Source organism: Sciurus carolinensis, chromosome 11 (assembly GCF_902686445.1).
Source record: "Sciurus carolinensis chromosome 11, mSciCar1.2, whole genome shotgun sequence".
NCBI classification, from domain to species: domain Eukaryota; kingdom Metazoa; phylum Chordata; class Mammalia; order Rodentia; family Sciuridae; genus Sciurus; species Sciurus carolinensis.
The window spans coordinates 110,756,964-110,780,737 of NC_062223.1; positions in this window are offsets into that span (position 1 = coordinate 110,756,964).

The following is a 23,774-nucleotide window of genomic DNA, read 5'->3' on the forward strand; positions in this document are numbered from 1 at the left end:
ATAGTATTAATAATAAAGAGGCAATTTGCTATATTTTTGGTTTGTCACTCTGGAAGCCAGAGCTGATTTTCAAGGATTAGTAAATTAATCTGTTCAGTTCTGGCCTCAAGTCAGGTCACAGATGTTCCCTGTCTGCTGAGAGAGGAGAGCCTTGGGCTTGGTAGGTGGGAGGGACTCACAGGAGAGGCAGGAGATAAGTACTACAACTCTCAGACAGCACCCCTCTTGTTGGAAAGTTTTAGGGGAAGGCTGTGCCCACTAACCCCCGGGCTACCACAGTCCTTGGTGGGGAAGGCAGGTGAGCACACTCCAGAGAGTCTGTGGTCTGTTTGCAGCACACTGGTCACACAGCACAAGGTTAATAAATGGATGGACAGCTCCACCCAAATGATGCCCCTTCCTGCCCCTTAGTGCTCTCAGGCAAATGCTTAATGTTTGTCTCTGGGGCACCCGTCCCCCTCCACTCAGCTCTCTCCCTTGCTTTCTGTAACATGTGCACACCTGCAGTGTGTTTCCCCATCTATTTTCTACCATCTGCAGTCATTCTCTGTAGAGTCACTTGTACACTGTAGAGGGTTTCACGAGGAAAAAACAGGACAGTCACATTTACACCCCCAGTCTTGCCCTGCTGGTCTGGAGTCAGACCCCTGAGTGCTTTGTCCCTCGGGATCTCAGTTCCCTTTCCTCTTCTGCTGTAAGCCTATGGTTTACATTCTATTCAGCTTGTCCTCTCCTATTACAAGTCCACAGGTTCAGTCCCTATACTGAAAGTCAGAGGCTAATTTTGCATGGTATGTGGAGATTTTACATCCTCACATAATGGCATAACCCTCTGACTTCCAGGCTACTGTTTGCAGGCCATCCTAGGTGACAATATGAACTCTGACCCTGACAAAGCTCCTTCCTGGATGTCTGACCAACTTCTTCACAGCCTGGTGCCTAATTAACAAACATGACAACTTTGCTGAGGGTCTTAGGTCCTGACTGCCTCATAGGTGTCTTATGCTACCCCTGACAGACCCAGAAGTGGGGGAATAGGGCCCAGGCAGGGGGTTAGGGCTTGGGTAAGCACCTACACTCTCATTCATTCACAGAGAAATCATAATTATTTCTGGAATCCTTTCCCACAGCCCTCAGAAGAGCTCCTTCCTAAACAGGACTGTAGTTTTTCCCACCAAGGAATTTAAAATGAGATGTCATTGTTCCCCAGTCTCAGACTTAATTCTTGCCTCATAATTGTAATGATGTAGACAGAAGTTGTTGCCACTCTCTTCATCCCAAGTTGGCTATAGAAACAGTATTTGCCTGATAATTTTTCTTTTAACACATAAAATACAACATATCTCTTTCTACTGACATTTGAGGTTTTAGGTTTCTGTGGGATTACAAAAAGCAGATGTGCTACAGCTTATAAAAAGAATAGGTTAGTAGAATGTGTATACGTGTGTGTGTGTGTGTGTGTGTGTGTGTGTGTATGTGTGTCCTTATTCTTTTGCTATAAAACTTATCCTGACATTGTGGCAGGAAAGGCTAGGGCTTCCAAAGAACAAAAAGGTGATATTGCCTGGTTTTGTCTAATGGCCCTGAAGAGAATTCAAGGTCTGAATTGGGCCTGAGTGAATAACATAAAGGGTGTGATAAATAATGCAAACTCCTCTAGAAGGTACCAAAGAGAGGATGCCTAGTGTCAAGCTGCTGGTCACTTCCACTGCCCTCATTGTGGAAAGAGTTTTTGATTCTTAGCCTTAAGATCACATCTAGGGTGGCCATTGTTTTCCGATATCCCACAGTCTTCAGGTAGCTAACAAATCAACTGAGTGTTGAATTTATGAGAGAGTAGAAGACAGAAATTATTTCAAGTGTCAAGTCAAGGAAATCAGAGGGTACAATCAATTATAGGATGGCTCTTCCTTTCCTTACCCTTATTGTCAATTTTCCCACTGTGGACTTTGGTAAGATTAACCTAATGACTCCTGAACCTACCACCTAGGATTTTTACCTTAATACTTGGGGGAGTATTTTAAATTCTTTGATGAATCTCATGTCACCTTCTATGTTCTAGTAAGGTGCTATCTTCTCTTTATCTGGAGTCCACCAGTATTTATCATTTGTTTGAAAGAATGAAGACCCATAAGCATAAAGCCTGAAGTCCATGTACACAAAGATAGTTCATAGACAGCACCAGAGAAGCAAGGGTAAGAAGGGTGAGATGGAGCTGGAATATCACACACTTCATCAGCGTGGCGCCCTGGGGACTGAACTCAGAGCACTCATACCTTGGAAAAGTCACCATAAATATTTAGTGGGCTGATAATCGAGGAAGGGTTGATGGAGAACAGAGGCAGTAAATTCTACTCTAAGGCATATGAGAAATATTTTTCTTGGTTGAAAGAATTTATGAGTACTGTGGGGGTAGAGGAGATGAGGAGTGAAGAATTGAGCTCATGTTTTGTCATGATACTTATTTTCAGGACTTGAATTTACTCCAGAATGTTTTCTGCCCACTGCAACATGGTGTGCATGGGCGTGTGTGTAATCATCAGTCCTGCTCCTAGCCTGCGAAAACAAAATACAATTTTGTGAATTCCCCAGTACTGGTTATATTTCAAGGTTTGATTAGTTTTTGATTTTGCATTGTTCTCTTTTCCAGTAATCCAGGTAAAGGTATGCAACCCAGCATTTTCTTTCACAGTGCAAGATGGCATATCTGTCTCTTTTTGCAAAAATCTGGGAAGGTCAGTTGGTGATCAAAGAAGAGACAGCATTAATCTGGCCCAGGAAGCCAGGCAGAGCCCTCATGCTAGTGTGAGGCCAAACTGTCTCACTCTCCCAGTGCTGCTTATAGACAGCCACTAGGGGAGAAGTAATTTAGTCTAAATGACATGATTGAATTGTTAGCCATGAAGTTCCAGAAAAGGTGAGAGTTATCTATAATTCTGAACTTCCTCCAAAATATCTTTGTTGTCTGATAAATATCAACATTGGTCAGAACCTATCTGAATAGCCCAATGTTTCCCAAGGAAGCTCAAGATAATTCCTGAACAAGATGTCCTGAAATAAAGGGACTCTATACCATGAGGCTGGGAAGTGCTGCACATGATAACCCTTCTGGGAGACTTAGGGTGTGGGAGAATGTACAGACTCTGGGATCCCCTGAAGCAAAAACCACTGGTCCAATTTTACTTAACCCAGAATTTCTCAAACTAATTAGAATAACTCTTATTAAAGATTTCCTGCAATTCTCCAGCAAGCAGGCCTGCACCAGTCAGACCTAATTCTGGAGAGTTCCAAGGACAGGTTGCTGCCCCTCAAACTCCCATTGCTCATACTGTTTCCCATGCTTTAAGGGAGATTTCTTCCCTGTCTTCTCAGTCCATCTTGTTAATTCCTACTATTTCTTTAAGATAGGAAACAATCAAGAATGTGAAGAGAAAGCCTACAGAATGGGAGAAAATATTTGCCACCTACACTTCAGAGCACTAATCTTCAAGATATACAAAGAACTAAAAAAAAAAAAAAAAAAAAAAAAAAAAAAAAAAAAAAAACCAGCACACACACACAAAAAAATAGCCCAGTCAATAAATGGGCTAAGGACCTGAACAGGCACTTCATAGAAGAAATACGAATGGCCAAAAATATATGAAAACATGTTCAACAGCTCTAGCAATTAGAGAAATGCAATCAAAACTACACTGAGATTCCATCTCACTTCAGGCAGAAAAGTAATTATCAAGAATACAAGTAACAAAAAATTTTGGTGAGGATGTGGGGAAAAAGGTACACTCATACATTGCTGGTAGCACTGAAAATTAGTGCAACCACTCTGGAAAGCAGTGTAGAGATTCCTTAGAAAACTTGGAATGGAACCACCATTTGATCCAGCAATCCCAGTCCTCGGTTTATATCCAAAGAACTTAAAATAAGCATACTACAGTGACACAGCCACGTCAACATTTATAGAAGCTCAATTAGCAATAACTAAGCTATGGAACCAACCTAGGTGTCCTTCAACACAGGAATAGATAAAGAAAATGTGGTATAAATACACAATGAACTGTTACTCAACTACAAAGAAGAATGAAATTATGACATTTGCCAGTATAAATGGATGGAACTGGAGACTATCATGCCAAGTGAAATAATTGAATCACAAAAAAACCAAAGGTTGAATGTTCTCTATGATATGTGGATACCAACACCCAATAAGTGGGAGGACGGACGAATAGAAGTTCCTCGGATTAGTCAAAGGGTAATGAAGGGAAGGGTTGGGGAGGGGAATAGGAAAGACATTAGAATGAATCAGAAATAACTTTCCTATGTTCATATATGAATGCATGACCAGTGAAACTCCACATCATGTACAACTGCAAGAATGGAATCCTAATTAGAATAACTCATACTCCATGTTTGTCAAAGTACACTCTATTGTCATATATACCTAAAAAGAACAATGACAACAAAGAAAGATCCAATGGTGGGTCACCCCTTCTGGGAAGCTTTTCTTGATTCCCTGGTCTGATTGAAACTATTTTCTATGCACCCTGCACATATCTGCATTTCTTTCACACAGGAAACTTGAGATTATAAATTTATGACTACATACCTCCTGTTAAAGCTTCTTGAGGGCAGATAATTCTTGAATTTTTCAGGGCCTATCATTGCACTGGGGCACTATTATTGCTATACAGAGTTATTGTAAAAATAACATAAAGGAGAATTCATGGGGTGATATGTGTGAAGCAATGAAGTCCATCTGCCCAGTGCCTTTCTTGATGGGGAAAGTAGGGGGTACATTACTCCCCTGGGGTTTCACCTTCTTTCCATTAAGTGTTTCAACCCCTTCCTTTCTATCTGGGCAGTTATAGGATTATGGAAGAGGCCTGAATAATATGACTCTTTTCATCTCTCATTTACTGAAGCTCTATTGACCAAGTGACAAAACACAACAGAACCTATATTTTCTAACAGTATCTATAGATGATCTGCATGTAATTGAAGTTAGAGAAGTACTACTGTCACACACAGTGGGTCTAGAGCTGTTTTTATGAACTGGGTGTCCCTCCAAAGATGTCAGTAAAAGAGCCACACAGGACATGAAAAAGACTATCTTAAAAGAAGGTCAAAGAACTTTGTAGGTAGTACAAATAATTAAAATGTGCCATTGTTTCATCCTGCTGGCACCAGGTGCTTTTAAATGTATTGGCTAACTTAATTCTCCCGTGGACACCCAAATGTAAACAAATGGAACATATAGGAAAATTACTTCACTTGGAACCTGTCCCATTAAATTTTTTTTTTAATTTCAAAGTAACTATAGACTCACAGAGAGTCACTAAGGCAGCACAGAGTCCCATGTACCCTTCCTCCAGCTTCCCCCAATGGCAGTATTTTTACATAACTAATCAGGAAGTTGACATTAGTACTATCTGTAGACCTTCTACCAGTTTTTTTTTAATTTTTAAAAATTTTTCTATTGATCTTTTTCGTTCTGATTTGTTGTACATGACACTGGAATGCATTTATACATTTTGATAGGTCATACAAAAATGGAGTATAATCTCTCATTTTTCTGATTATACGTATTATAGGATTACATCGATCATGCAGTCATATATGTATATGAGGTCATAATGTCTGTTTCACTCCACTATCCTTCCTGCCCCCAAACCCCTTTACCTCCATTCACTCCCCTCTACCTAATATAAAGTTACTCTATTCTTCCCTACCCCACTTATTGTTAATTAGCATCCGCATATCAAAGAAAACATTTAGTCTTTGGTTTTTTTGGGTTTGGCTTATTTAACTTAGTCTGATATTCTCTAACTCCATTCATTTACGAAAATATGCCAAAATTTCATTCTTCTTTAAAGCTGAATAATATTCCATTGTGTGTGTGTGTGATATATATATATAATTTATATGCTGATTTGCATTTCTCTAATTGCTAGAGAGGATGAACATTTTTTCACATTTTCTTTATCCATTCATCTGTTGAAGGTCATCTAGGCTGGTTCCAGATTTTAGCTATGGTGAAGGTAAATTGAGGTGCTATAAATATTGAAGTGGCTGTGTCACTGTAGTATGCTGATTTTAAGTCCTTTAGGTATAAACCAAGGAGTGGGATAACTGGGTCAAATGGTAGTTCCATTCCAAGTTTTCTGAGGAATCTTCATACTACTTTCCAGAGTGGTTGCACTAATTTTCAGTGCTACCGGCAATGAGTGTACCTCTTTCCTCACATTCTCACCAACAATTATTGTTGCTTGTATTCTTGATAATTACCATTCTGATTGGAGTAAGATGAAATCTTAGAGTAGTTCTGATATGCATTTCTCCAATTGCTAGAGATGATGAACATTTTTTCACATAATTGTTGATCGATTGTATACCTTCTATGAAGTATCTGCTCAGTTCCTTAGCCCATTTATTGATTGGGTTTTTTTTTTTTTTTTTGGTGTTAAGTTTTTTGAGTTCTTTATATATCTTAGAGATTAATGCTTTATCTGAGGTGCATGTGGTAAAGATTTTCTTCCAATCTATAGGCTCTCTCTTTACATTGATTGTTTCTTTTTGTTGAGAAGAAGTTTTTAGTTTGAGTCCATACCATTTATTGACTCTTGATTTAATTTTTTTGCTTTAGGGGTCTTGTTAAGGAAGTCAGATCCTAGGTCTACATGGTGAAGATTTGGGCCTACTTTTTCTTCTATTAGGTTCAGGGTCTCTGTTCTAGTGCCTAAGTCTTGGATCCACTTTGAGTTGAGTTTTGTGCAGGGTGGGAGATAAAGGTTTAATTTCATTTTGTTACATGTGGCTTTCCAGTTTTTCCAGCACCATTTGTTGAAGAGGCTGTCTTTTCTCCAGTGAATGTTTTTGGTGCCTTTGTCTAGTATGAAATACCTGTATTTATGTGGGTTTGTCTCTGTGTCATCTATTCTGTGCCATTGGTCTACATGTCTGTTTTGGTACCAACACCATTGCTGTTTTTTTACTATAGCTCCTTAGTATAGTTTGAGATCTGGTATTGTCATGCGTCCTGCTTTACTTTTCTTGCTAAGGATTGCTTTGACCATTTTAGGTCTCTTGTTTTTCCAAATGAATTTCACGGATGCTTTTTCTAGTTCTGGGAAGAATGTTATTGGAATTTTAATAGGAATTGCATTGAATTTGTATAATGATTTTGGTAGTATGGCCATTTTGACTATTAATTCTGCGTGGAGGTCTTTCCATCTTCTAAGGTCTTCTTCAATTTCTCTTTTTAGTGTCCTGTAGTTTTCATTGTAAAGGTCTTCCACCTCTTTTGTTAGATTGATTTCCAAGTATTTTATTATTTTTTTGAGGTGATTGTGAATGGGGTAGTGTTATTTCTCTTTCAGTGGATTCATTACTGATGTATAGGAATACATTTGATTTATGGGTATTGATTTTATATCCTGCTACTTTGTTGAATTTATTTATTAGTTCTAGAAGATTTTTGGTGGAATTTTTTGGTTCTTCCAAATATAGAATCATATCATTGGCAAATAGTGATAGTTTAGTTCTTTACCTATTTGTATACATTTAATTTCTTTCTTCTGTCTAATTGTTCTGGCTAGAGTTTTAAGGACAATGTTGAATAAGAGTGGTGAAATAGGGCATTCTTGTCATGTTCCAGTTTTTAGAGGGAATGCTTTCAATTTTTCCCTGTTTAGAATTATGTTGGCCTTGGGTTTAGCATATATGGCTTTTACGATATTCCTACTCTTCCTAGTTCTTCTAGTGTTTTGAACACGAAAGGTTGCTGTATTTTGTCAAATGCTTTTTCTGCATCTATTCAGATGATCATATAATTTGTTTTTAAGTCTATTTATATGATGAATTACATTTATTGATTTCCATATGTTGAACCAACCTTGCATCCCTGGGATGAACCCCACTTGACTGTGGTGCACTATCTTTTTAATATGTTTTTGTATGTGATTTGTCAGAATTTTATTGAGAATTTTTGTGTCTATGTTCATCAGGAATATTGGTCTGAAGTTTTCTTTGCTTGGTGTGTTTTTGTCTGGTTTTGGTATCAGGGTGATATTAGCCTCATAGAATGAGTTTGGACGGGTTCCTTCCATTTCTATTTCATGGAATAATTTGGGTAGTATTGGTGTTATTTCTTCTTTGAAGGTGTTGTAGAACTCGGCTGAGAATCCGTCTGGTCCTGGATTTCTTAATTTCTACCAGTTTTTATGTATCCTCAAGGTCCATGTGTGTATGTGCTGCTCTTTGCTGTTTCACTGCATGTGTAGATTTGTGCAATCACACACACATCTGCTTACCAACACTAAGGACCTCCCCCATTCTACCCCTTTATGGTTCAGACCCATTTTTGAAAGGGTGGTTGGCAGTGGCACCACATGCTTAGGTGGCAGCTAGCCACCAACAGCATGGCATCTTTCAGATACCACCCATAGTGGTGGTACTGCAGCCAGCCAGGAGGCAGCGCTGCCTACAGCTCCTCTGGCATCAAGACTGTGAACAAGAGGTTCAATGTCAAAAGCCCAGGCCACACTTCTGGCTGTGCTGGGAGCAACCAGACTTCCTCCTTCTGCTCCTCTCACAAGGGACCGTCATGCTTCTGATGTCCTGAGATTCCAAGGAAAAATGACCCATCTGCGTGAAAGGTTTTTCTATGTGTCTAATGCAACAATTCATCTCCAGATCCTACTGTATTGCCTACTGCCACTGATTGCTACTCAGGTAGTTGATGTCCTTGCTTGTTCAGATCGACGACTGAAGAATAAGATGTAGAGTCAGTCCCTAGCTGCTTGGCCTTTAGGGAATTAGAAGCTGGAGGAAGGATCCTCTATTCTCCAGCATGTTCTGACCCCATGCAGGTTAGTAGTAATCACAGTAACAGCTTCATTAATGGGTCATCTCTATGAGTTGGGTATTGTGCTAAGCACCTTATTTCACAATCTCATTTGGTCTTCAGTTCTAAACTATCTAATCCTATAGCCTGCTTTCCATGACCACTTTCTATACTGCCTCTCCAGGCACCTAGTAATTGAGAAGTCTTTATCAATACTTTTATCACATTTGTTTTTAATAATACATGATCTTTTCTTTTCCCCTTTCAAATTCACCTTTTGGGCATGTCCCACCATGCTCCATGACTTCCAAACTCTAATTTTATTTAATCACTTGATCCTTGGAAGCTTAAGAGCAGAGGTCAGTCTGGAACATGGCAGCATGCATGAGGGGCATGTTGGAATCCTTGTCTTTATAGAACATTTCCACATCGAGGCTTTCATCTGGTCCTTACAAAAACCAAGTTACTTGTATGGCCATGGAACTTATGTTAGGAAGTTCCCTGTCAGCTAGAAGTCTTCTGGCTGTAAATCAAATGCCAGTTTTACCCTGCCATGCTCATAGTCACCAAGTATTCAGGAAAGGAAGAAGTATGTTGGTGATGATGGTGATGATGATGATGATGATGATGATGCTAAGCCTGTCAATATTACTACTACTACTACAATAAAACATAAGCTCCAGAGCCCTTGACATGAATTGAAAATAATCATTTTCAGTTATGTGAGCCACAAATTTTTCTACTATTTAAATTAGTTGTGGCATTTTATGGCACCTGCCATATAAACTGTCCTAACTAATATTAATACATTTCACCTGCATAGCAACTGTAGAAAAGGGACAGAGCAGATGAATAAAAGAATAATTTATCATCTAGGCTGGGGCCCTTTTGAGAGTAAAAACAAGCCCTAGTAATAATTGCTTCAGGGCAACAGGCATAATTTTGTGCTCTTCCTAGTAAGCTGAAACATGAGATCTGTCTACACATGTGGAAATCAAGGTTCAGAGAGTTTAGACATCTTGTCCACAATCACACAGCTGCTGAGTGATGATGTGTGGATTTGGACTGAGAAGAGACTGACTGACTGCAGAGCATGAACTGCACCCACTATGCTAGGCTATGTTTCAGTGCAGATTCAAGACTCCAACTTCTGCCGCTATCTATCAATATAGATGGGGTCCTTTCATGGGCAAGTGACAGGCATGATTTCTTGAAAAGGCAGTTAGGAACCGTAAAGTACCTACTACCAATCCCACTACCATGGCCTAGGACTGTGGCTGTCTGTGGAGGGTGCAGAAACCAGGGCAGCTCCTTGGCTCACACTGACTCTCCCTTTCCTCCCTCCTGGAAGCACTACTATTATATGAAGTGCTTCCCGACAGGATGGAGTCAGGTTCCATAGATGATGTCATGTGCAAAGAATTTTAAAACTCACTTTGTGAAGCACAATTTTCCCATATTTTAAGTAAAATATATTACAAGAGCACTTTTAAGTGTCACATGGGGGCTTTACTGTGGCTAAGCTGATGTCCCTTTTCCTTGGATGACACTTACTTTCCCAACTTCCTTCATCGTCACTCCTCTGCCTTGCCCTGGGCTACACCATGCTCAATTCTTGCTCCTTCTCTGCTCTCAGCCTTTACATATACTGTCACTTCTACCTTCAATACCTCCTTTCTACAACACTCCACACAGCCTGGAAAACTGTACATCCTTTAACTCAAATGTCACCACCTCCAAAAAGTTTTCCTTGACCTGACTAGAGAGAAGTATATGTTTCCTCTCTACATCCACAATATCTCACTCAAACCTCTAACCTATCCCTAAGTAAATTGTTATCATTGTTTGTTCTTTAGAATAGCCCAAGTTGCTGAGACTGGCTTCAGAACCTGTGATTGTCCTTCCTCAGCCTCCTGAGCCACTGGGTTTACAGACATGCACCATCCTGCCTAGCATTGTTTGTTCTTAAGACTACTTAATCCACTAGACCACGAGGCAGAGAGAGCATAGACTTGGGTTCTGACTGTCCTGGCATCCCTAGTCTCAGCACACAAAGGACACTTAACAAATGTATATAGAGAGAATGAACACTATGGCCAAGAGCACTTAATCCTATGCTCTGCTAGTCTTATGACCTCTATATCTAAAGGAAGAAGGAGGAAATGCTTATTCATCACTGAATGTGCTTAGTAGCTGGTGAGAATTCAGAGAATGTTCATTTCATGAATGAATAAACAGTCCATACAACAGTTTGAGAAGTAGGTAGTAGTAATGCCATTTTAGAGATGACACTTCAGAGAATTGTAATAGACTTCCAAGGTCAAATGGTAGTATGGGTGGCATTAGGTTTGAACTCTGTCTTGATTCAAGGCCTATGTGCTCCTCAACAAGCCCAACAGGAAAAAAACTATAGCCCTAGCTAGGCCTCCAGACTGAGATGAGAGACACTGACCTCTACCACCAGGAGTCTCTCCTCTGTCCCTTGACTTTCTGTCCTGCTGGGGCCCCCTGGGGGGCTCTTGGGAGTTTTGTGGGGTATTTCCCTCTAGAACCTCTGAGGTCCTTCCCCAGCACCCTCTGATGTACACGTGTGCTTCCCCTTACCTGGTGCCCTAGGCCTCCTTGAAATGATTCTGCCTGTGGCCCATATCTTCAAACTTAGCCCTTAGAAGTAAGCATATAGGATCAGCTCTCTTGGTTAATAGATCTCTACCTTTCCTCAAGATGAGATATTTCTATTTATGGCTCTTTTTCCTGTAGACTGAAAATTCGCATACAATAGCTATAGTTGTGGGAATTCCAGGAGGCAGTTTGTGGTGAAGGGAAAAAAAGAGTTTGGAATAAGAGGACCTTAAAAACATAACCACATGTAACTTATTACTTTAGTGGCTTTTCACACCTCTCTCTCTCTCTCTCTCTCTCTCTCTCTCTCCCCCACCCATGGAGCATCCACCTCAACCCAGTAGCACTTTCTTAGGGTCATTGTTCTATAAGGACCCAAGAGAGAGAGGATGAGGAATAGAACTAAGTTAACAAAAATAGGAGACGCCGTTGTAAACATCCAAACTACTACAGTAATAGCTTGGAAGGAAGCAATATAAAGTCAAGGGCAAGTGTATTAACAGGAAGAAGATGCCCTGTAAGTGGGAGCAATTTGGGAGAAATCCCTTAACAATGAGCCAACACTTATTAAGCACCCACTCATACCAGGAACTTCAAAGCTTATTTAATCCTTGTCGTGACTGTGAGGTGAGTTTTATTGGCATAGCCACTTTATGGATGAAAAAATTAAGGCCAAGAGAGGTTAAGTAGTTTTTACCAGAAAATAAATGGTATGTGACCCAGTACCCATCCCTATCTGAAATTTTATATAACTACCTGTTCCCAGATCACATCACTTTGTTCTTTTTTTAAAATATCATTATTTGAAATTGTCTTGTTTCACACTGCTTTATCTATCCCTGTCCTCTATTCTTTCCCTCCCAATTCTACTACAAAATGTAAACTCACAGATGGCAGGACCTGTGTCTATTCCATTCCCTGATGGGTATCCCTAGATCCATGTGCACACAGTAGACCCTCAGGAAAGATTTGCATGAATGAAATGGTGGAGTAGGAATTCGAAAATAAATCTGTGTTGCTCCAAGGTCCTTAAACACTATTTTAGTTCATCTTCCATCTGACTCACTGTTCGCTAACCTAGAAAATGAAGGTAAAGACACTGATATTGTTTGGATCTGGAATGTCCCTCAAAAGCTCATTCATTGAAAGCATGGTCTCCAATGCAGCAAGGTTCAGAGGTAGGGCGTAGGCAATGATTTGATTATGGGGGCTCTGACCTCACTAGTGGATTATGGATTTAATCCATTGATAGCTCAATAAATTACTTGAGGTGGTGCTAGTTGGAGGAAGTAGGTCTCTGTGGGCAAGCCCAAGAAGGGTTTATCTCATCCCTTCTCTTTCTCTGTGTTCCTGGCTGCCATGAGCTGAGAGATTTCCTTTATCACATACTTCCCAAATTATGTTCTGCCTAAATTCAGGTTGAGAGCAATGGAACTGGTCAACCATGGACTGCATTCTCTGAAACCATGAGCCAAAATAAATCTTTTCTCTTCTAAGTTGTTCTTCTCAGGCATTTCATTCATGGCAACAAAAAACTGACTAAGAGGGACACTTAACGTTTCATGGGAGTGATGGTGTTCAAAAATGCCCTAATGCCTTGCCTGCCACATTAAAATGATCCACAAAATGATGGCTTTTATTATTGTTCTCTCTCCCTTGAACACGTTTTCCATTTGGCAATGCAGACTCCTCTATGCAAAGCAGAAGTGGTACTGACCAAGTCCCTTTAGCATAGACTATTCTGAAATGAATCTTTTTTTAATAAGAAATGAAAATATTGGGTTTCTATCAAGCTCTGGGAACACCCAGAATTCTATGAACTTATTAGAACTTAGGCCAAGTATGGAGCCTTGGACTAGGCCTTGGCATTAGGAACCTGCCCGTTCTCAGTCATTACACAGAGTGAATGTCCTAATGGGCCCCAGGGGACAGCTGCTGCCAACAGGCTTCATTTACTACAGAATAGTTTTCTCAATGACAGGACTGACTGATGGGCCACCTGGAGCTTTCCCAGCCTGCTCTTCCCTGGCCCAGAGGCGTACTCATCCCAATGCACATTCTGCAACCAGATTCCAAAGTTATAAGGATTAGGAGTGCCCCACGTCTTAGTTTGTGGCTCTCTGAGTCACCCCCTCCACCCATTTAAAAGAAATAGTATTCTTTTTGCCAACATTTTTTCTTTGTAAGGCCCTCCAATGACTTCCTACTTGAATTTTCTGATTTGGGGGTGAATTATCTTTACTAACTTTGGCTTTAAAAGAGTTAGCTATCAGCAAATGGGGCTCTCCAGGAAGTGTTTCAACTCTTTCAAGACCAAGGAGACCTCTCAGTGTTCAGTAGCTATTCTATTCATTCAGACAATGCTAGACCACCCAGGTCAAAGTTGGAGCTCTTCCAGGCCATGTAGGAAGTCTCTGGGGAGATGGACTGAGCGGAAGGGAGATAAAAGTGTGCACACAATTTCTATATTAAGAGTTTGGGCAATTAAGACATGAAAGTTTTCGACCATGGCTTCTTTGGCCATAGCTCCTTCCAGCAAGGAGCACCAATCTACCTGGTGAGTCAATTTGAGAACAACCACCCAAACAAACAAGGTAATATGGTCCCCCAATCCATAGAAACCAGAGGAGAGGAATGTCAGTTTGAACTGGGGTAACTAAGGAAGACTTCATGGAGCAGGGATCTCAGGTGAAGTATAGAAGGTAGAGTGAACTTTGGATAAATAAAGAGGAGAGAAGTTCAGATGGGAGGGTAAGCATAGGCAAAGGCTCTAAGATGGCAGTGTGGGGGTAGAGGAGGACTGGAAACGGTATGTAATTGGGAGGGTGGAGATACTTGGCAAAAAACAAATCTTCATGCAGAATTGTGGTGAGAAATAGGGCTGGAAAAGGACAGAGTTGTTTGGCATATGACTCAATAACATTTACTTAACCTAGTTTTATTGGTCCTTGAAGGAGAAATGGAATGTTCTTTGATGTCCTAGTTATTCAGGGCACAAGGGAGGAATTTTTAAGGTGTACCTAGGTTCAAGGAAAGAAACACATTCTCCTTTGCTGGGCATTGTTTTGTCTACCCCTTAAATATTGGTGCATTTCAGAAATCAATCCCTCCTTGATTTCTCCTCTTTCTAACATCCTCTCAAAGCAATTTCACCCACTCCCAAGCCTTCAACCACTACCCATGTGCTGTGTCTCCAAAGTCTCTATCTTTGCCCCTGGTCCTACTCTTTAGTTTCAGACCCTAAGCTTAACTATATGCTAATCATCTCTTAGTTTAAACAACATCATCTTGCCAAGAACTACTTTTCTCTTGCATTCTCTACCTCTCTTAAACAGCTTGCTTGCTTCCTTCCTTCCTTCTACTTTAACGGAACACCCATTAAACATGAGACGTAATATTAAATGATATATTGCCTTTGAGGAGTTCATAGTATAGTAGAACAAGTAGATGAGTCAATAATTCATTTTTATTATTTAAAAACTATTTATAAATACTTATAAAAATAACTATCCATAAAATACTGAGATAAATTGATAGACACATTGTTCTTAAGGATTCCACAAAATTTTACCCAGATTAGTAGGTTCAAGAAAGGCCTTCTTAGTTAGATAAAATCTGAGCTGAGTCTTAGGTCTTGAGAAATTAATTGGACAAAGAATAAAAGAAAGAAATATTATATGATAGGACACAAAGAAGAGAGAATGAGAGATATTTGAAAAAGTATTACTAATAATAGAAATAACAGTTGACTTTGGTTTAGCTCTCAATTTGTATGAGTTACTAACATAAGCCCCTCACATGTTTAGTTTCAATCTGATGCTCATAATAACCTCAAAAATATTAGTAGCTTACCTATTGTGTAGTTGATGATATAGAAGTCCAGATGAATAAACTTGCCCTTGAACTTTTGATGATGAGTAGTTGAGCTGGAACCCCAATTTTCTCTGACTCCAGGGCCTGGAAAATGGAGAAGTGCAAGAAAGTTGGAACAATACACAGAAACAAAATCCTAAAAGGTATTGCATGCCTCAGGAAAGAGTTTGAGTTTTATCTCAAAAGAAGTGAGGAACCATTCCAGGCTGTGAAGCAGAGAAGTTTCCTGAGGTGGATCTCCATGAATTTAGTTACTTTTGGCGAGGAGATCAGGATAAATTTGGGGGTGGGAGACAAGATGGATCCTGTTGCTGTCACAGTCTGGGTGAGCCCTGCATAAAGAGGCAAAATGGAATACCCTTGACATGATTGGGACGGTGAGAAAAGGATGACTGTGAATAGTACCCAGAATTTGAAGAAATTAATTTGCTTTCTAAAAAACTACCACCCATTTGATAGTTCATTCAAGTCTTTCTAGGTCCTGGAGATAAAAATAATCAACAAGATATAGTTGCTGGCCTCAGCGATGGAGATAAATAAAAATCACCACAGATAATAACTGTGAGAGCTATGCACTCGTGTAACTCATGTAGCTTGAAGAGTGAACAACGGCTTCTTGCAGGAGGGATGTACTTAATCTTTCTCTTTTAACCTGTGGACTTATATTTCTGATGACTGACAGGTCACCTGTGCTGGCTGTACCGAGTATGGAATTTAATTTCATGCTCTCATCTCCAACATATATTAATTTTCTTCCATACTACATTTCATGTCCTGATTGACTTATTCATGGGATAGTCTTTGAATATTCATAAAGTACCAGGTACTTTATCAAACACGAAATTTAGAGAATTGATAAAGAAAACTAATATTTTCATCTTGGCTTAAAAAGGACAAAACCGGAGCTGGGGATATAGTTTAATGGTAAAGCCCTTGTCCTGTGTGCACGAGGCCCTGGATTGAATCCTCAGCACCACAAAGGAAAAAGAAAAAGAAAGAAAACAGAGGCCATGAGCTCTGAATGACATATTCTAAAATAATATTACAAGATCTAATACAAGTAGCATTAAGAACACCAGCTTTCACATTTTGCATTTTGTAGCACTTGTTAAAATAATGGTTTACCCTGGAACCAAATGGACGAACAGGACTCTGAGGCAGGTTTTACCTTGTTGAAAAGCAGAAACACTGCTCCCCTACCGCCCTGACAAAGACCACTGGGAGGTGAGAGTGACACTGTTCGCCCCCCAAGGTCTAACTCCAGATGGAAGAAGCAGGCAGGGGGTGTCAGACAGGCTCCACGCTGCTGCCACCATTCAGGCTGGCTGGAGTGCGGATGATGAGAACAGCTTGTAATGTTCTCATGATAAAGACTGAGAGATTTAATGGAACATTTCTACTGAGCACAGCTTGGGATCTTTCACACAGTTCCACCCTCCTCCAGGGCTGCTCAATCTTTGTTTGTGTAAAGGCACAATTCTCTGCAAAAGCTTTGTGATTAACTACAGAGGAGAAGAGTGGTGATAAAGATAATTCTGGGGATAATACAAAGGTCCAGAGAGGGATGCCTCCCTCAGGACGGAGCCTTGTTCCTAACATGCAATCCATAAGTGTGCACTAAATGAATGAAAAAGTGAATATGTAGATGAAGGGAGGGTGACGGGAAGTCTGTCGGAAAGCTCTGAGGGGGAAAGAGGCTGCATCACCCATTAGCTTTTCAATAAGGTGGTTTCAATTACGCTCCTCTGTATTTGATTTACTGGTATTTTATGCCTGAAGATCCTAGGGAGAGGAGAACAGAGGCTGCCATGTCATAATTGGCTCTATTAGATTCTGCAATCAGTGCACAGGGAACTTCTGCCAAATTTGCACTCTATGTGGCACCTTCAGAGTTCTGAGCAGATGCAGATTTCTATGGAGAGTTCCTGTCATTGATCTAAACTGCGAAGCTCACATTTCTAGCACTGTGGTAGAGGAAGGAGGTAACAGGGAGGTAATTTTCAAATGTGAGATCCCATACAGATGTTTCCTAACAGTCTCCCTAAATCCCAAGACCCCAAACTTGAACCCCACTGCCCAGAGTGTACAATAGACCTTGAAAATTCAGTACCAGTACATTGAAATCTCATGCTTAAAAAGAAAAAAAAAAAAAAAAAACTCATTTCTACATCGACTGAGATATGCGATCTATATCAACTCATCTAACCACTGAATGAAACCCAACTGAAAACATTTGCTGAGCTTCCAACACTGAAAGAATTTTTTATTTCTCCTCATTCCTTGGTCGAGCCTGTGGCCAAAAGTCAAAGCACAAACTTGCCCTCAGAAAGTGAATCCTTGATTTTAAAGCTCGCTCTGAACAAGAAAGTACTTTTCTCTCAATAGCAATCTTGTTCTCACAAGTTAGATAATTGAGATAAATCTCTGGGGTTTGGAAAAGTTTGGAGAACACTCCACGATCCAGGGCCATTGAACTCTTTAACCTTGTAAAGTTTGCACAATTCTCACCACAAGTCTAGTCAGAAAATGGAGCTTACTCTCCAGCTGCAAAGGTTCTGGGTTGTGGGCCCAGAGCCCAACTACCCATGTGGGGGTGGTGGTTAGAACAGGCTCCCAGGCATGAGCAGGATCCAGAAAACATTCGAGTTGGAAAGACATGAGTGCTGACAGGGAGGTCACAACTGAAGTTTACAACTACAACAGATGGGAGAAGCAGAACCACCTAAATCCTGTGGATGTTTTGAGGTTGTGGCCCACTTCACTGCCCAGGGTTACCTGTGTGGTCATTACAACCGCCAACCACTTCCTCCTGGCCTGACACCCTAGGCCAGTCTTTCCCAAGTGGCCCTTCCCAAGTGACTCTGTTCAACAATCACAGAGCTGGGCTGAGGCCAATAGGGTCAGGGCAGCTCCTTGATCTTCACGTCCACAGGAAGGAGGAAGGGTAAGTATGCAAGTTCAAGGATCTGGACTCACATGCAGGTTCAAGTTGGCTCCCACAACCATAGCAGGGTATTTTCTCTTGACAAATGACTGTGACTTATCACTTTTTAGTTTAACTGCTATTACTTAATTGATGCTACATTTGCTATTATTAAAGTTTGATAGGATTAAAATTAGGAAGATAAGATTTTGAGAATATAGATGGTTTGAATATATTTTTATGATTATATTTATGCCTCACTGGAGGCTGCATAATTAGATAGAAGTAGTGTAGTTTGACCAAAGAAAGATGTCTACTCCAACTGAAATCATCACTAAAGCTGAAATTTGACATGACCAGTGGAGACTTTTAAAAACATAATGAATACTTCCATATGGTATGAACTGTTGTTAGAAAACTGTAAAAGTAATCTAATATTTACATCACTAAATTTTATTTATTTTTAATTGACAAAAATTATACATATTTATAGCATAAAACGTGACATTTTGATATATGTATACATGTGTGGAATGCTTAAATCAAGCTCTTTAGTATACATATGATCTTACATTTTATGGTAAGAAACCTTAAAATATACTCTCAGCATTTTCAAATATATAATATGTTCTCCTTAAGTGTAGCCACCAAGATGTGAATAGAGTGCCTTAACATTTTTCCCTATCTGATTGAAATTTTGGGTCCTTTGACTACCATCTCACTAATTCACCCACCCCAGCCTCTGGTAAACCACTACTCTCTCTTCCTAAGAGTTTGACATTTCTTACATTCCATATATAAGTGAGACCATATGGCATTTGTTCTCCTGTGCTTGGCTTCTTTTACTTAACATAGTGTCCTACCAGTTCATCCACATTGTCACAAATGACGGAATTTCCTTCTTTTTGAAGGCCAAATAGTATTCCGTTGTATATCTATACCACATCTTACACATCCACTCATCCACTGATAAGATACTTGGGTCAATTCCATATTTAGATGATTATGAATGATGCTACAGTGAAGCTGGAAGTGCAGCTGTCTCTTTAAGATACAGATTTTAATTGCTTTGGATATAAATCCAGAAACAAAATCATTGCATCACATGGTAATTACATTTTTAATTTTTTGAGTAACCTCTGTACTATTTTCCACAATGACTATACTTATTTACAATCCCACCAATAGCATAGAGGAGTTCCCTTTTCTCCACATCCTCACCACACTGCTTATCTTTCATCTTTTTGATAACAACCATTCTAACACGTATAAGTTGATATTTATTGTGATTTTAACCACATTTCTCAGGTAATTAAAGACACAGAACATTTTTTCAAAAACACATTGAATATTTGCATGTCTCCTTTTGAGAAATGTCTATTCATATGCTTTGCCCATTTTAAAAATTTATTATTTTATTATTGAGTTATTAGAGTTCCTTATATTAGTATGGATATTAGTCCCTTATCAGACGAAGGATTTGCAAATATTTTCTCCCATTTCATGAACTGTCTTCTTACTCTGTTGATTCCTTTGTTGTATAGCTTTTAAATTTGATATAATTTCATTTACTTTTACTACTGGTGCTTTGGAGTGATATCCAAAAACTTCATTGCTTTGATCAATGTCATGGGACTTTCCCCTGTTTTCTCCTAGTAATTTTACAAGTTCAATTCTTTCATTTAAGTCTTTAACCCATTTTCAGTTGATTTTCACATATGGTGTAAGGTGAGGGCCTAATTTCATTCTCTGTAGACATATCCAGTTCTCCTAGGACCATTTATTAATGATAGTGTCCTTTCCCCACTGAATATTCTTGGCATCTTGTTGAAGATCAATTGATGGTATATGCACGGATTTATTACCAGTTTCTTTAGTCTGTTCCATTGGCTTCTGTGTGTTTCTATGCCAATACCATGCTGTTTTCTTTAATTATTTATTTATTTTTTATTTTTTACAGACTGCATTTTGATTCATTGCACCATGCTGTTTTGATCACTACGCCTTTGTAGTACATTTTCAAATCAGGTGGGATGACACCTCAACTTTGTTCCTTTTGTTCCTATTACTTTGTTTGGCATCCTTAGTGGGTCCATGTGAGTTTTAGGATTTTTACACTTCTGTGAAAATATAGCTGGAATCTTGATAGAGATTACGCTGAGTCTACAGATCACTTTGGGTAGTAGATGGACATTTTAAAAATATTAGTTCTTCCAATCCATGGACACAGGGTATCTTTCTGTCTGCTTTAATTTATTTCATCATTTTTTATAGTTTTAGTGTAAAGGTAGTCTACCTCCTTGATTAAATTTATCCTTAAGCAAATTTTTAGTAGTTTTGTAAATGGGAGTGTTTTATTTTGGTTCTGTGTAGTTCATTGTTAATGTATAGAAGTGTTACTGATCTTTGTATGATTTTGTATTCTACAATTTTACTAAATTATTTAGTTTTGATAATTTTCTTGAGGCATTTTAAAGGCATTCTACACATAAAATCATATCATCTGCAAACATAGACAATTTGAGTTGGATGCTTTTTATTGCTTTTCCTTGCCTAATATTCTGGCTAGGACTTCCAGTACTATGTTGAATAGAAGTGGCAAGATTAAGCATCCTCTTTTTCCTGATCTTAGAGAAAAAGGTTTCAGCGTTTCACCACTGAGTTTGACATTAGTCACCAGTTTGTCATATAAGTTTTTTATTGTACTGAGGCATGTTCCCTCCAAATCTGAGTGTTTTTTTCATGAAAAGACACTGAATTTGGTTGAGGATCTTTCTTGCATCTATTGATCCTATAGTTTTGTTCTTTGTTATGTTAATGTGGCGGATCACATTTATTGATTTCTATATTTTTTTTGGAGAGTGGAAGTTCTTTTATGGCAATTTTTTAATTTGTTATAATCATACATGACATTAGAATGACTTTTGACACATCATACATAAATGGAATACAACTTCTCATTCTTCTGGTTGTACATGATATAGAATGCCAGTCATGTAGTCATATATGCACATAGGGTAATAACGTCTGATTCATTCTACTGTCCTTCCTTCCCCCATACTCCCTCTGCCTTGTCCAAAGTACCCCTATTCTTCCCTAGCTCCTATCTCTTATTGTGAATTAACTTCTGCACATCAGAGAAGACATTCGACCTTGAGTATTTTGGTATTGACTTATTTCACTCAGCATGATATTCTCCAGCTCCATCAACTTACCTGCAAATATCATAATGTCATTCTTCTTTAAGGCTAATGTTCCATTGTGTAATTATACTACATTTTCTTTATCCATTCATCTGTTGAAGGGCACCTAGCTTGGTTCCTAGTTTAGCTATTGTGAGTTGAGCTACTATAAACATTGATGTGGCTACATTATGTGGTATGCTGATTTTAAGTCCTTTAAGTATAAACCAAGGAGTGGGATAGCTGGGTCAATGGTGGTTCCATTTCAAGTTTTCCAAGGAATCTCCATACTGCTTTCCAGAGTGTTTGCACCAATTTGCAGTTCCACCAGCAATGTATGAGTGTACCTTTTTCCCCACAGCCTTGCCAACATTTAGTGTTGCTTATTCTTAGTAATTGCCATTCTGACTGGAGTGACATGAAATCTTAGAGTAGTTTCGATTTGCATTTCTCTAATTGCTAGAGATGTTGAACATTTTTTCATATATTTGTTGATCAATTATATTTCTTCTGTGAAGTGCCTGTTTAGTTCTTTTGTCCACTTATTGATTGGGTTATTTATTTATTCATTTATTTTGGTGTTAAATTTTTTGAGTTCTTTACATGTCCTGGAGGTTAATGCTATATCTGAGTTGCATGTAGTAAAGATTTTTCTCCCATTCTGTAGGTTTTCTCTTTGTGGTATTGATTATTTCCTTTGCTGAGTAAAAGCTTTTGGGTTTGAATTCTTCCTATTTATTGATTCTTGATTTTACTTCTTGTACTTTAGGAATCTAGTTAAGTAAATTAGATCCCAAGCTGACATGGTGAAGATTAGGGCCTACTTTTTCTTCTATTAGGTGCAGGGTCTCTGATCTAGTGCCTAAATCTTTGATCCACTTTGAATTGAGTTTCATGCAGGGCGAGAGATAGGGGTTTAATTTCATTTTGTTACCTATGTATTTCCAGTTTTCCCAGCACCATTTGTTAAATAGGCTATCTTTTCTCCAGTGAATATTTTTGGTGCCTTTGTATAGCATGGGTAACAGTATTTATGTGGGTTTGTCTCTGTGTCTTCTATTCTGTATTAGTTGATATGTCTGTTTTGGTGTCAATAGCATGCTGTTTTTTTTTTTTTTTTTTTTTTTTTTTTTTTTACTATGGCTCTGTAGTATAGTTTGAGGTCTGTGATGAACTATCCTTGCTCCCAAATCAAATTGAGAACTCCTTGCCATTCTGCTGGCTCCAGTGTCTCAGATGTGGTAGCTCTATGACAGCCACAAAGCCCAGGTCTGAGGTGTAGACACTCATGAAGTGGCTGCAGCTTTGGGTTTGGCACACATGAAGCTGGGCAAGGTCGTGGCTCCATTCTCAAAGAAGCTTTTTAAAAATCCACTTTTTATGGGGCGTCCTGGTAGAAATAGCTGTTGGTTCACTTAGCAAGAGATGCCAGTATTCTCTGGGCAGCAGGTCACTGAAGACCCTGGTAATTCCTACCACTTGGCCAATAGCCTCTGCATTTCTTCTATTCCTCACTTTTCTCTTAGCATCTCAGCCATGTCAATCTTTTCTATTTTATTTTTTATTTATTTTTTTAGTTACATATAACATTAGGATACATTTTGACATAATCACAAAAGCATAGAATATAATTTGCTCCAATTCAGTCCCTAGCACTTCACCCCCTCTTCCCCCTTCACCCCACCCTCTACTTTATTGATCTTTCTGCAATTTATTTATAGAATTTTAAATTAATGTCTTTAGATATGCTTGATGTTATGGTTCACTGTGATATATTCATGTATGTACATACAAAAGTTTGGTCAGATTCATTCCACTGTCAATCTTACCAGTGATATTTCCTGGGTGGATAGTATCCATTTTCTTTTCACTCTCCTATGTTGTTCATGCCTCTTTAAAGGACCCTTCAGCCCTCTCTGGGATAAACATAGTAGTCTATATTTATGTTTTCATGGGGGGGATGAAGGTGGCTATCTCCAACCCTGCCATCTCAGTGATAATCACTCTCCCCAATAAACTTTGATTGGTTAAATGCATGCACACCCCCTAAACAATAACAATATCCCAAGCTAAACTGGGCACATTTTTATGAGCTCAACCCTTCCTAACTTGATAGATCACTTTAGGCATGTTGACACTTTGCGACCATTTGTTTCTTGTTTTGTAATCAATCGCCTTTATTACTTCTGCCAATTTGTTTAGGATAATCTTTGCTATTTAAAACATTTCTAAATGTTATATGTTCAAAATGAAAATTTTTTCTTTATACCAAATCAAAAGAAATATTAGTTTATACTCCATGCTTGTAGTTGGTTTATATCACACAGCTTCTCAG